We start from the raw sequence: 11,219 nt of genomic DNA on the forward strand, positions 1-11,219 counted from the left end.
AAACTGTACCTTAGATGGGTTTTAAACATTGGTCGGCTAAAAGTTAAATTATTAGGCTCCATTAATGAAAAGAAACTAGCTAAGGAGAAATTAAACTAACCCAAAACAAATTTATATATTGTAAAAAATAATAGTAGTAATAATTTCATTTGCAACAACTGAATAAATTATAAAGGTGCTAATATATATGAGACAAGCAACTTTGTCAGATAAACATTTCACGGGTTAAGAAAACCTGAAAAGGATATGCGGTTTGTTAGTAAAAGTAATAGTTTTTGTAAGTACATAATTAATCTTTTAAAATTTTGGGTAAATATTCTTTTTTATTCTGATCAATTATCACTAAACTTTAAACAGGTTTTCATTATTCTTCTATGTAATTTGATCGTTCGATCTCTGTAATTGATTTTTAACGCATTGTCAGTATAACCTATCAGTTAAAAATTAAGTTGTTCATATTAAATATCACGTGTCAACTAGAATTGTTTGAGAGACAAATGATCTCCTCTCTACAACTGAAACGTTGTCGTTATTTGTCACTCCCATAAATTTCCTTTGTTAAAAGATTGAAAGATTAGGGTTTTCATCACCCATCGATGTGAGAAAACTCTGAAACAGTGAACATGGACACTGCAAATTATGGGTCCTCATGCGGTTGTGAGAAATAATGCAGTGGATATGAGGAGAGTTGGAGCAATCGAATGACTGCCGATGGAAGCAGTCTGGAAGGAGTGTCGAAGAGGAGAAAGAAGAAATTTGTTTTTCCAATGTACAATTGCGAAACGTATGCCATTTTATTTGAATTTGGCACTTCTCAGAATCCAAAGAGGCTTTTCTTTAATTGTTTTTATTTTAAGCTAAATTTCATGTTTAGGATTTTGTTTGGTGTGATGAGTTATTTAGTGATTTTTGGAGTTTAACACTAGTTATGCTTGCTATAGAACAATGCACGACATTAAAAATACTTTGCTTGGTTAGATGAGTATATTGCCTCTTTTTCTATTGATGAAGTGTCAAAAAATGGAGGTACAGCAGAAATGATGGAAGAAAGGATTGCAGAGGTAGAGAAGAAGTTGGTTGAATGCAAAAACGTTGAGAAGAATATTGCTGCTCTTAGCAAGTGAAAATTGTTTGGGTTGATTTTGTTGGGCATTGTAATAGGAAAGGTGTTTAGTGTAATTACAACACCATAATGGTAGTGTACTTCTGTTTGTGTAATTTTAGTGTTTTGCAAGTGGCTAAATATTAAGAATGCAGTTGAAGCCGAATATTGAAATTGTAGTAAATTATGGTCCTGGAATAATAGATATAGTATATTCATTTATCCCTGTTTTTCACATTTCATGACTTATGCATATTTGAAACACAGAATCCTGAATTGAGGAAATAGAAAACATAATCACAATACACAGTTACACAAAGATGAGATATTCTCATTTCACACTAGAAAACTTTCCAAAAGGTATCCATCAAACCCTGTGAGACAATTTTTAAAATGTAACTAACAAATCCTGTGAGACAAAGTTTTAACAATATATCTCACAAATCTGTCAGGCAAAGTTTCGAACATGTAACTACAGAAATTATATTTTTGACGTTGTACAAAATGTATCATAAAATATGTCTAAACCCCAAAATAGTTTCCAAAATACAAGATTAGCAACCAAAGAGAAACACAAAAACAGATAACAAAATGTGATATCTCATGACATGAGCATCTTGAATAACTAAGTCTACTTGGGTGGCCTGAAATTTAGTGTTGAAATGAACTTGAGTAGTCTTGAAGAAGTTCCTCCATTTGTTGTAGCCACTGTTTCTTTGGAGATTACCTCAAAATTTTTTGGTGTAGTGGTAGGCTGGCCCAAAGTAGCTCGAGTTAATGCAGGAGGAGTAGGTCCTTGTCATGTGAGCTGTCACAAATTACAGGTACATGTGTGATTTTTCATATTAACCCTAAGCTTGTATGAATTTCTAGAGACTTAAAAAATAACATTGTCATTGTCCCCACACCACTAAGCATTCCACTTGTGACTTCTTAGCTTAATTCATTTATCCAACTTCATTTGCTGCACTGGTGTCAATTTTCTTTTGTATGCCTCTAGGATTTTCTTATGTGTGGTCATTTTTTTCATAATATGGACCCTTAGCTCCTCACACAATGTCATAATCGACTTCTTCCTAGCCACCACTATAACTGCATTCCAGCCCTCACACATATTATTTGTCACAATAGCATTCTTAGGATAGCGACTAAAAAAATACTTTGCACCATACTTTACGAAAAAAAATATATTTTCTAGATGTGTCTCTTTATATATGTATTTAAAATATAATAATTAATTATTATTAATAATAAGTTAGCTTTAGATATTTACTTTTATCTTCCAAACATTTTTGTTTGTGATTTAGACATACTTTTCAGTTTTCATATGATGAGGAACCTAATTACATTCTAAGGATAAATTGCCCTTCATAAAGTTTCATTTAAAGCAAAAATAAAGGAAATAAATTAGAAGAGACCTAGTGATCTTTTCTACTTTGATGATAATCATCATTACATGAACCAATCAACGACAATTTTAATTTTAAGTATAGATCATCATCTCGTTTTACTAATATTTATTTAGGTGCTGGTTTCTCTAAGTGGTGTATTCACTATGAGGCTTGTGTCCCCTGATTTCTCGTTTTAAAGAAAAATTCAAATTAAATTATTCCCAAAACAAAAATATTAACAACGTTCTTTTAAAAATATTATTGCGAGTACAAGTTGTTATATACGTATTGCCGATAACATGTTTGATAGATCTGTTTAATAAAATATACTCATTTGAGCGTATGAAGAAATAAATAATATGAATCGTATATTATTTATTTAATTATTTTTTGCATACTAAAAACGAGACATCATTAAAACTCAATTTTACTTCACTAAAAAGTTCCAATGTAACACTGTGTTACAAAAAGAGAGTTAAACTATATAAAGGTGAGATATATCACTTAGAAATAGATTTATTTATGAAATTGATTGGATGTGTTAATATAGTTCTTTAGCTTTTTAAAATGGCAACTAAACTTTTAAGTCTTTCAATTTTATAAATGTGAATTTTGTTAGTTTTTCAAAAAACTTGCATCTATATCTTACATAATTGTTAGTGTAGTAGTACTGATGTGTGTTGGGTATATGAAGATGGTAAGATGACAAAATCTTATATTTATGTAGTGGTTTCAAGGCACGATTAGATTGCTTTCTTTATAGAGATATTTGTCCTTATACTTAGTTGTTATAGGGTTAATGACAATACTCTCCCAGGATACAATGAAACCTAAGAATTTCTTAATTAGCAATAGTAAGAAATTCTCAACTCTCTTGAACAAAGAAAATCTCTTAATGGTTGAGTAATTTGTACACTTAGTACGTCATGTCTGAAATAGTGAACAAGGACTTATTTATGAGTAGTGCTAGGGAGCCAATGGCCTAATTGTACAATATGTACAATGGGCTAAATCTTTGGTTTATGAATAAAATGAACATCATATATACTATCCAGAATAACCATCCGGATACCACCTATACTATCCAGAATAACTATCCGGATACCAGAGATAATAAACATCTCATGTTATAAAAAGCTAATTTTGGGTTCACCAGGGTTCAAACTCTTGACCTTCTGGATCTGGAACTCTAATACCATGTCCTGAAACCACTCATCCCAAAAGCGTAACCTGACAGGATAATGTAACACTAATAATCATATCTCTAATACTTTCTAAACCTTCATTGTACACATTGTACGCTTAGGTCATTGGCTCCCTATACTTTCTCCTTATTTATACATATTGCACATAGCAATTATGATTAGTTATGTATACAAATGGTTGTGTCTTTTTTATTGCCAATAGATACAATGTTTTGAACATACACAACTCTTAAAGAGTTGTGTCCCTTTAGCCAATAGACACAACGTTTTGAACATACACAATCCTTAAAAGGTTGTGTCCCTTCAACCAAATGGTACTAAACGGTTAGTAACCGTTTATTAATATTGTTATTACCCATTAAATCTTGAAACTAGTGGTCTACTAGAATAAGGTTGGGTTCCCATCATTTAGCAATAATAGGTTTTAATCCCATTTTAGTAGTAGTTTCTTTGATTTTATCCCTTGACAAACCTTTAGTCAAAGGGTCTGCTAAATTTCCTTGAGATCTTACATAAGTGATGGTAATTACACCATCATCTATTAGTTGCCTCACAAATTCATGTCTCAAACTTATATATCTAGACTTTCCATTATAAACCTTATTATATGCTCGAGACATGGTTGATTCACTATCACAGAAGATTGAAATGGCTGTCGTCTGCTGTGGCCACAGCTTTATATCATATAACAAATTTCTTAACCATTCCGCTTCTTTACCTGCGGCTGATAAAGCTACAAAATCAACCTCTATAGTAGAATGTGTAGTACATGTTTGTTTCTTTGAGGCCCAACTTATTGCTCTACCACCTATGGTGAAAATTCATCCTGAAGTGGATTTGTTGTCACTAAGATTTGTAATCCAACTTGCGTCGGAATAACCTTCTAAAACTGCGGGATAATCACTATAATGTAATCCCAAGTTTATGGTTTTCATGAGATAACCAAGAACTCTTGTTATAGCTTTCCAATGTTGATTGCTAGACTTTCCTGTAAACCTTGATAATTTGCACACAGCAAATGCTATATCAGGTCTAGTACAATGCATTGCATACATTAAACTTCCTATAGCGCTAGCATATTCTAATTGTGCTATAGGTCTTCCCATGTTTCCTTCTAATTTAAGATTAGGATCATACGGCGTATTGGATTCTTTAATTGTGAGATGATCAAACTTTTTCAATATATTTTTGATATAATGAGATTGATTTAAAGTAAAGCCAACTTCATTCTCATGCACCTTTATGCCTAATATTGTATCAACTTCATTCAAATCCTTCATCTTGAATTTAGAAGTTAGATACTCCTTCGTTATATGAATTCCTTCTAAATTTGTTTCAATGATTAACATATCATCAACATATAAACAAATGATTACTCCATAATCTTTTGTAAATTTTTGAGTGTATACATTTATCCGCACTATTACGTGAGAAGCCATTTGATAACACCACTGAATCAAACTTCTCATGCCATTGTTTAGGCGCTTGTTTTAGCTCATACAAAGACTTAATTAATTTGAAAACTTTCTTTTCATTTTTGGGTAGCACATAGCTTTCTGGTTGCTCTATATAAATTTCTTGTGAGACATTAGTATCATTTTGGGGGATATTCTAAATTAGAAGTTGAATAATTGATAAATTTATTTTCAATAAATTCTACTTCTCTTGATTCAACAACTACATTAGACACTAAGTCTAATATTCTATATGCTTTAGAATTTTGAGCATATCCTATAAAAGCCCCTTTTATGGCTCTTGGCCCCAATTTAGTTCTCTTTTGATCAGGAACTCGATAAAAGGCTAAACACCCCCACACTTTAAAATAATTTAAATTAGGTTTCCTTCCTTTCCAAATTTCATAAGGAGAAACCTTTCTATGTCTTGATGGTATCCTATTATGGATATGACATGATGTCAATAATGCTTCACCCACAAATTGTAAGCCAATTTTGCATTTAGTAACATTGAATTGACCATATCCACTAAGGTATGGTTTTTCTTTCTTTCCTTTCCGCCAAACTATTTGTTGCGGAGTATATGGAGCGAAATATTCATGCACAATACCACATAATTCACAAAAGTGATCAAATTCATTAAAAAATTATTCTTTACCTTGTAGTGATTCAGGAATCACCACTTGTAGATCACGAAGTCTACTTACAAGGATTTGTAATTCATGAATTTGATCCATAACAGGCATAGTATCATTTATAATAAATTCGAAATATTTTATCATAATAAACTTATCTGTTCCTTGTCGTTTAGTATTGTACTTTCTTCCAAAGATTTCCAAATCTCCAATGGTGATTGAATTAACATATGACCTCAACATGCAAAAGTATCTTCATCACATTTCTTCTTCAATTGAACAATCTCTTCTTCCTCTTCCAGTGTGAAATTTTTCAGCAGCATTGGCAATTGGTGTAGTTTTTGGGTCAATCACATATGCAAGATTGAGAACTGAAAGAAGAAACATCATTTTGTCCTTCCAACGATTGAAGTTCGTTCCATCTAAGCGATCTAATTTGACAAACTCTTGATTCATGACCTTGAACGTGGTGTTTTGATCTTGTACCATCTTCAAGTAATATCTCTCTAAAATTGTTGGGTATATGAAGATGGTAAGATGACAAAATCTTATATTTATATAGTGGTTTCAAGGCACGATTAGATTGCTTTCTTTAGAGAGATATTTGTCCCCACACTTAGTTGCTATAGGGTTAATGACAATACTCTCCCAGGATACAATGAAACCTAAGAATTTATTAATTAGCAATAGTAAGAAATTCTCAACTCTCTTGAACAAAGAAAATCTCTTAATGGTTGAATAATTTGTACACTTAGTACGTCATGTCTGAAATAGTAAACAAGGACTTATTTATACATATTGCACATAGTAATTATGATTAGTTATGTATACAAATGGTTGTGTCTTTTCTATTGCCAATAGATACAATGTTTTGAACATACACAACTCTTAAAGAGTTGTGTCCCTTTAGCCAATAGACACAATATTTTGAACATACACAATCCTTAAAATATTGTGTCCCTTCAACCAAATGGTACTAAATGGTTAGTAACCGTTTATTAATATTAATAATATTAATATTAATATCAATAATATTAATAATATTAATTAATCAAATTTGTAAATACCCTTCAATGTGAAGGTCACCCTAACACTATAACAATTGAATAACGATATATACTATTTTCCAAAAATTTTTCATAACAATTAGTTGAAGTTGACTTCTTTTAAGCTTTAAGATAGTAGTCAATATACATGGTATTTGAAGTTGATTAATGTTACTTAATTGATACCTAGAAATTTTTTTATTTAATTAATAAGTAGTCATATGAACAAATTTTGGAGAATATATTGACCACAATCAATTAAAAAAGACATTTACATCTAATAATAGGCATTAAAACAATAGGGTGATATTTAATTGACCATATCAGCGCAACATATTAGACGAAAATTAATTCAGAACTAATAAAAATGGCGTTTCTAAAGGTAGAGAACTTAAGTGATCATTTTAAAAATTTAAAAATTATATTAACTTAAATTTTTTATTTTTTATTTTTTTTGAAAGAAAGACAAGCTCAACATATTCGGTGGAGTGTACATAATATAAAAGATAACAACGATCCAACTTCTATGTCATTTTCGACATAGCCATCAACAATATAAGTTATTTTCCATACCATTCGTTGGAGTAACAAAACGATCTAGCAACGCAATCTACCGCAGCTGTAGCCTTATTCTGAAAAATGCATTCATTTCTACACAATCATACATTCTATATAACTGAGAAAAAGCTCACTAACCATGTTTTACGTTCGTCTTTTCTCATAGGCATCATCCTCTGGTTCTCAAAGTGTTCTTTTATGGACCCTGGGATGCTCCAAACACAACTCACATGAGTAATCCATGCGCACAATACCTGCCAGGCATACTCACACGTAACAAGCAAACGTTGTACAGATTCAACTTCCTTGTTACACATAACACAAATGTTATCATTCTGATCAATGATACCCAATCTACTCAAACGATCTTTTGTATTAACTCGGCCTACTAGCACAAACCAAGTAAACAACTCAACCCGAAGGGTCACTAGTCCTTTCCAGATTCCATTTGTGAACTTGTAGCTAAGGATATCATCCGTCAAAGTCTGTTTCTGCAAAACTTGCACAAATGAGTTAGTAGTATAAACGTCTTCCTTGTCAAATTTTCACACCACTCTATCTTGTACCCTTGCTATCAATCTCACAGCGTGCAGGATATCAAGCAGTTGATTCAAACTATCAGTCTTCCATTGGCGGAGTTCCTTCCTCCATCGGAAGTTTCTCACCCACTCTATCCCATCCCGAAACCCACAGTCTCAAATTACGGATCCTTTGTTATTTGAAACCAAGAAGAGCCTCGGAAAGGAGTCTTTCAGCTTCCCAGATTGTAACTATGTATCCTCCCAAAATCCGGTTGATCTACCATCTCCTACTTCCATAGCAAGTCCATCAATCATCTTTTATCTGACATTTTGCTCTTTTATTTGTGGGTGACATATATTTCTCCACGGTCCCACTTTTGCTGGTAGATCTTGAATAGACAATAGCTGTCTAGGGTTCAGATTATTGCACGAGCACACAATCTTCTTCCACAGTGGACAATCTTTAGAAAATCTCCACCACCACTTGAACAATAAGGCGGTATTACGAACCATCGCATCTCCCACACATAGCCCTCCTAGTTTCTTCGGAGCCTGAATCATGTCCCACTTTACCAGAGCCAGCCCAGGTCGACCATCGTCCTTCCCCCAAAAGAACCTTCTTTGCAATGAAATTATTTTTTTCGCCACTGCAACTGGTATTTTATACAAGCTCAGATAGTAAATGGGTAGGCTATTAATAACTGTCTTGATGAGGACCAACTTCCCTGCTTTACTAAGTACTTTTGCTTTCCACAAACTCAGTTTCTCCTTTACCTGATCTATAATCGGCTTCCATGTTTTTACTAGTCTTGGGTTTGCTCCTAGATTAATGCCCAGATATTTTACCGGTAGAGTTGTCGCCTGGCACCCTAATAGTCCGCCCATCCGACTAAACCACTCCTGACTATAGTTTACCAGAATCAAGCTGGACTTATCAAAGTTAATGCTCAATTTGGACATGACTTCAAAACACCTCAATAGTCTCTTGTAGTTTCTCATTGTTTCCTCCTCCGGTGGGCAGAACAATACAGTGTCATTAGCAAATTGGAGGTGTGATAACTATATATTATCCCTTCCGACTAAAAGAGGAGTTATTCTCCTATTCCTTACCGCCTCTCCAATCATCCTATTCAACACATCTACAACAAGAACGAACAAAAATTGTGATAAAAGATCGCCTTGCGGAAATCCCCTTTCCATCTTGAATTGTTTCGATGGTGACCCGTTGACTATTATGGAAATAGATGTTGTCCTAATATACTCTCTAATCCATGCCCTCCATCTTCTACCGAACCCCATCTTTTCTAGCACAATATCAACAAAGTTCCACTTGATTCTATCATAGGCTTTCTAGAAGTCCAATTTAATGATTGCTGACGCCCTTCTCTTCAGTTTTAGCCATTATACTATTTTACATGCTATTAATGCTCCATCATGTATTCTCCTACCCTTCACAAAAGCACTCTGTGATTACCCAACTAAGTCCAGCATTATGCTCCTCATTCTTCTTGTCAACACTTTTGATATCACCTTATAAATGCATCCAACCATACTGATCAGTCTAAAATCCTTTATCTCCTTTGCGCCCACAAATTTTGGTGCCAGTGCTACCCAAGTAACATTGGAATCTGCTGGTAGCCTTGCCGTCTCAAAGAATGTTGTCACAGCTTTAGTAAACTCCACTCCAATCTCCTCCCAGCACTGTTTTATAAAGTTCATGTTGTATCCATCACTACCCGGCGTCTTAGATGATTCGCAATCCCATATTGCATTCTTTATTTCCTCTTCCGACGGTAACACCTCTAGCACTTGAGCTTCCTTCGACTCCAACCGATTGACTAGACCATTTTGAAAGCTAATATTTGGCGAAGCTTCCTGTTGGTACAGTTTCCTATACAAATCCCTAGTGGCGACCTTAATTCTTGCATGATTCCTTACCAGTCTTCCATTAATCACCAAAGACTCAATTCGGTTATTCCTTCTTCTTGCCGATGCGATATTGTGAAAATATCTTGTGTTCCTGTCCATTTTCTTGGCATGTCGACATCTAGACATTTGCTTCCGATGTATATCTTGTCTCGTATATCATATCTCACAACATCTTAGTAATGCATTTCTTCTTGCTTCTACTGTACCATCATATACCCCGTTGCTAACCATATCGTCCACTTTCTTAATCTCATCCTCAAATCTTTTTATCTTCTCAACTATATTACCAAAGTGTTGCTTGTGCCATCTACCCAGTGGTTTCGACAATGCCTTCAGCTTATCCAAAAACTGTGCATCTCCCAAACCCCTCCATTCTTCCTTCATCATCCTTAGGAAGCCTTCATTTGTGAACCACGAGTCTAGTCTACGGAACGGTCTTGGACCCTGGGCTATTCTTCTATCTTCCACTATCAAGGGGCAATGATCTGATAACCCTCTCGGCCCTCCTCTAAGTCGAGTATTCGGGTACGCGTCTAACCACTCTAGGCTAACCAGGCTTCTATCAATAGGGCTACAAGATTGTCCTGTAAACCATGTATACTTGCGATCATTAAGAGTCAAGTCCACCAACTCCATATCATTTATCCATGCTCTGAAGTCTTTAACAGTTACTGACAAGCTAGTCACCCATTTCCTTTTCTCTGTATGCACAACTTCATTGAAGTCCCCCAAGTAACAAAAAGGAATTTGACATATCCCTGTAATATAACTTAATTTCTCCTATAGTAAGAGTTTTTCATCTCTCACATGCAGTCCATACACCAGACAAATCGCACAGTGAAAGTTATCTTTAGTCATCACTCCTTCTACACATAACCACCTATCTCTTTTGTAGCAATTTATCAATTTAAAAACAGATTCATCCCATATTAACAATAAACCTCCCAATGCTCCAGTTGAATTAACGCACTCCCAACTAGATCTATGATTATCCCAAATACTTGCTATATCAAATTTATTCACCACCTCTTTTTTTGTTTCTATCAAACCCAACATTTTTATTTTATACTTATTTTTTAAGCTTTTTATCATATTCAATTTTGCAACTCCTCCCAATCCCTTAACATTCCAAGAGCTTAAAATCATATATAAATTTTATTACACACTTGCTTACGGATTTTTGAACTACTTCTTCTGATTTTCTTTTTTTGTTTCGCCTGCCTCCATTTCAGGGCTATACTTCATTTTGTTCTTGAAGAGCTGCCATTATGTCCTCTTCATCACTGCACGGGATCGCACCTGATTCTACCGCCAATTTTCAAGCCTCTTTGTTCTCTGTTATTTCCTCTTCCCAACTCTGGATTTGGTTGCCGCTGTA

This window comes from Arachis ipaensis, chromosome B05 (assembly GCF_000816755.2).
Source record: "Arachis ipaensis cultivar K30076 chromosome B05, Araip1.1, whole genome shotgun sequence".
Lineage (NCBI taxonomy): Eukaryota > Viridiplantae > Streptophyta > Magnoliopsida > Fabales > Fabaceae > Arachis > Arachis ipaensis.